Below are 4,602 nucleotides of genomic sequence, written 5' to 3' on the forward strand. Positions count from 1 at the left end.
TAGAAACAGAGACACTAGGTCGAGTTATAATAGCATGATTCAAACTGGCTTGTGTAAAGGAGAGATCTATGCTAAAACTGAAAGCTCGTGTCGTCTCAGTATCTTTGGTGTTTTACTCAATATCTGACATCCTAACAATCCACCTGACAACCACGTACGAACGGGTAATGTATTCGTGTTTAACTTTATTTTTCAAATTGCGTTTGCTTGAGGACAAGCAAAGATTCAAGTTTAGGGGAGTTTGATAACGCGAAAACACATCAGATAATTGCCTTAATTTACACTCAAAGATCACACCATTTCGATTAATATCCCGATTATTACGCAAGTATTCGTGTTGTTTTTGCAGGTATTTAAATCTCCATGCACCAAAGAGAAAAATGAAGAAAAGGAAGAAAAAGAAGAAGAAACAGGTGAAAAAGCACAGAAAAACCAGAAAAGCAGATTATGCAGATTTTGCTGATGTGACGACCGTCACAGATTCATGACGCTCATCACGACCCAGATTGTGACGAACATCACAGGCCCATGACGAGCTTCACGCGGCCACAGAGTGCGCTTTGAAACAGTCAGCCACTGGCACCCAAACGTGCCTAAGTCTCCTCCAACAAACTTATTCCCACGGATTCCTCACTCAATACCAAGTCTCCCTTGATTTTCTCAACCACCAAGACCTAATTGACACTATATAAAGGACCCAAATGGGAAAAATTGAGGACGCCTACTTTGAGATTTACGCTTTGCAATTAATTTTCAGCTTTCTAGCTTTCAGCATTTTTTCTTTCCAGCAACCTTGTTTCCGCTGCCTTATGGTATTCTCCATTCTTTTTAGAGTTTCCCTTTTTCCAATTAGTTTTCCAGTTAGCCATAGTAGTAGTTTCCTACACTGGGGAACTACTACACTTTATTTAATTTTAGTAGTAATTTGTATTGAAGAAGCAAAGCCTATCGACTTGTGGAGGACTGCTCAAGTACTCCAAGAATCGCTATACTCTGTTACTTCGATCTCCAGGTTTTTATTGAATTATTATTGTTATTTCCCATTTATTATTATAAACATGTTTGCCGCAATGTTGATCTGTTTATGCCTTGCGTTTGCTTTACTTAATATGTCCGGCTAAACTACCGGTATCGGTATGTAGCAACTTAATTTGATGGGATTTAATAATAACCGGTGAAAACCCTTTTTTTCTCAAATAACCTTTTAGGCTGAAGTTTTTAATCTAAATTTAATTAACTTTATCACAAAAGCGTGAAAAGCTATTTAATACGATTTTGCCACGAGAGTGGGAAATTAACTAAGGTGAGAACCAACAATCGCGAGAGCGTGAGGCTCGAGCTGGATAGTAAAAATTAGGCATTGAGTTTAAAAACAGCGAGAGCACTTTAAAAGCAATTAGAACTTATTTATTTTCAAAAAGTAATTTTGACTTCAAATGGGACAGCGAGAGCGTACATTCTGACTTAAAGTTATAGGCCGAATCAACAACCACGAGAGTGTGAGATAAAGTCTTTTAAGTAAACATTTTCTACTGAGAGATATTTGGCATTTAAACTATTCACCGGTGACTTATCGAATCCCTGACGATTAATGCGCTGCATATTGATTCCTTCCATTAATTCTTTCTTAAAACCAAAAATTCCCCTTAAATTTACTATATTACCCCCAAACTTCAACTAATCAATTCCCTTAGCTAAACATAGTGACGTTAGTGACACTAGTTTGACCATAGGTCCCTGTGGGATCGATATCTTTTAAAACTAAAGCGACTAGACTGTGCACTTGCAGTCAAGTACCCGACAGACTATATTTTACATATAGCCAGATCAAGCATCAAGTTTTTGACGCCGTTGCCGGGGACCTGTTTTAGTCTAATAGTGCAATTCTTTCGTTGCACGGTATAGACTAAGGTAAAAACAAAAACTAATATTCTCTCTTTTCTTTCCCTGATTGCATGCCAAGTACTCGCTCACAAGGCGATAACTTAGCACCACCAACCCCTGAATTAGAGCGTTTCCTATATGTGAGATGCCGAATACACGAATATCAACAAAAGTACGGTATTCCCGATATCTCCTTTCCTCCTAAATCAGAAGAAAAACCAAATATGGTTGAAGAAGGACCCCATAATCGTCCTCTTAAATTCTACGTTACCCCGTCTCAACAAGAACCTCACAACAACATTGTTGCCCCCGCTATCAATCGAAACGATTTCGAGCTGAAACCCTCACTCTTATCAGTCGTCCAACAACATCCATTTGCTGGAAATCCAACAGACGATCCTAATGAACACCTGACCAAGTTTGTGCAATACGCAGATACTGTAAAAGCGAATGGTGTATCTCAAGATGCGATAAGACTGCGCCTTTTTCCCTTCTCACTAAGAGATAGAGCTTGGGCTTGGTTGCAATCCTTGCCCTCCAACTCCGTTACAACATGGGAGGAACTGAAGAACGTCTTCTTATCCCGATACTTTCCGCCGAGCAAAATTGCTATGTTGAGAGCTCAAATCAACGGATTCAGGCAAAAATATGTGGAATCTCTCTACGAAGCGTGGGAGAGATACAAGGACATGATGAGGATATGTCCACATCACGGTCTAGAAGACTGAGTGATCATTCACACACTTTATAATGGGCTTCTGTATAACACAAGACTTACAATAGACGTTGTCGCGGGCGGTGCACTTATGGATAAGCCAAACACCGAAGCCTATCAACTCATTGAAAACATGGCCCAAAACCATTTCCATTGGGGAGGTGAACGAACTCCAGTGGAAAAGTCCCAGACGAAGGGTGGAATGTACGAAATCAGTAGCCTTGACCATGTTCATACAAAGGTAGATGCCCTTGTCCAAAAATTAGATAACTTGACCATACCACCCACAGCCACCATGGCTGTTGTAACTCCAAACTGTGAGTTATGTGGAAACCCTGGACACACTGCACAAGAATGTCAAATATTAGCAGGAGTCCCAACCGATCAAGTAAACTACACACAAGGAATTCCCTATTCAAATACCTACAACCCAGGTTGGAAAAACCACCCTATTTTCTCGTATAAGAATAACAATGCCCTGTATGCACCTGGCCAAGCACCAACTGTTCTGCCTGGATATCAAAAGTCAGCTAATAATGCTCCTAACATGCCTAGGAAGTCAAATCTCGAGTTGATGATGGAAAGCTTCATAGCTACCCAAGCTCAAACAAACAAGGACTTCTTGAATCAAAACATACATACTAGCGAGCAACTTAAACAACTAGCGAATAAAGTAAACGCCTTAGCCACCCACAATAAAATGCTTGAAACACAGGTTTCACAAGTTGCTCAACATCAAGCATCTACAGCCGCTCCAGCTGGAACATTTCCTGGACAGCCGCAACCTAATCCAAAGGGACATGCAAATACCGTTATACTGAGGAGTGGAAAAGAAGTAGACGGACCCGTAGATCCAAGACTCCAAAACCCTGCCATGTACCAAAAACCAGATAAAACCTCAACTGAGCAGGTGAATGAACCAAAGAAAACAGAAGATAATACCCAGGAGGCCGAAGAGAAAGAGAAACCTTATGTGCCTCCACCTCCTTATAAACCATCCTTTACGTATCCTCAAAGACTCAAAAGTTCTAAAACTGTGAATCAATTTAGGAAATTTGTTGAACTTCTGAAGCAATTAAACATTACGATACCCTTTACAGAAGCCATCACACAATTAAACATTGCGAAAAACAAATAAGTGTAAAAATAAGATAAATTATAAAAACGCATTAAAAGGTAAAAATAACCAAACTAAAACATGGAAATGCATAAGTATAAATATAGAAGAATGTGCATCAAAATGCACTGATCAAATTCCCCTACACTTGAACTTTTACACTCCGAGAAAAATTTAAAATAAAACAAAGAAAATACAAACACATCATTAGTTACTCATCCTAGGCTACAAGTCTTCTTCGGTTAAGTTTGCATCGATAGGTACTAATCTTGCACACTAAGGATGTCGTAGGAACACTAATCCATAATTGTGCAGTCATAAACCTCCCGAATACACAAATCAACTTGAATCATGTTATTATGTTAAAGCCTAACTTACTCATCCTTATTTTTGCTCTTTTTCATTCAGGCGCAATCACATTAAGCCCGTTATCTCCACACACCCATAGCAAGGTGACCGGTTAGTGACTCTGACCCTTTTTGCACGGGATTCTAGTACTTACGTGGCATAACCCTTTGCTTACTCGGTTGTAGTTGTAGGGGATCGGGCCGTAATTCGCCCTACCAAGTTCAGCACCAGAAACCGCTGAACCAACTGACAACGAGTCTTATTTTCAAATTTTTTTGAAGGTTCTACATCCGTTGGGTTAAGTGATCGGGTGAGGGTCACCAAACTTAGAAGGTGCATTCCCTTTTCTTTCTCTTTTTTTCTTTTTTGGAACACTCACTTATATTCATCGGCTTCCCTGCGTAGAGTGTGCGTGAGATGGTGTTGACTGCTGAAATAAACTACTCAAGAGGTGTCAGAGAATGAGAATTTAAGGCTAAAACATAATAAGAATTCGAATCAATTTCCATATGCAGGAGACTTACGGTGTTAAGACGAT

General features: G+C 39.7%; 1 non-coding gene across 1 annotated transcript; it reads right to left on the reverse strand.

The window, feature by feature from the left end:
• Window positions 1-2,495: 2,495 nt before the first annotated feature.
• Window positions 2,496-2,602, reverse strand: LOC127099337 (small nucleolar RNA R71). The gene has a single exon (XR_007793853.1). It is a non-coding gene; the product is annotated as a small nucleolar RNA R71 (small nucleolar RNA).
• Between the last annotated feature and the right edge of the window lie 2,000 nt (window positions 2,603-4,602).

This window comes from Lathyrus oleraceus, chromosome 6 (genome assembly GCF_024323335.1).
Source record: "Lathyrus oleraceus cultivar Zhongwan6 chromosome 6, CAAS_Psat_ZW6_1.0, whole genome shotgun sequence".
NCBI lineage: Eukaryota > Viridiplantae > Streptophyta > Magnoliopsida > Fabales > Fabaceae > Lathyrus > Lathyrus oleraceus.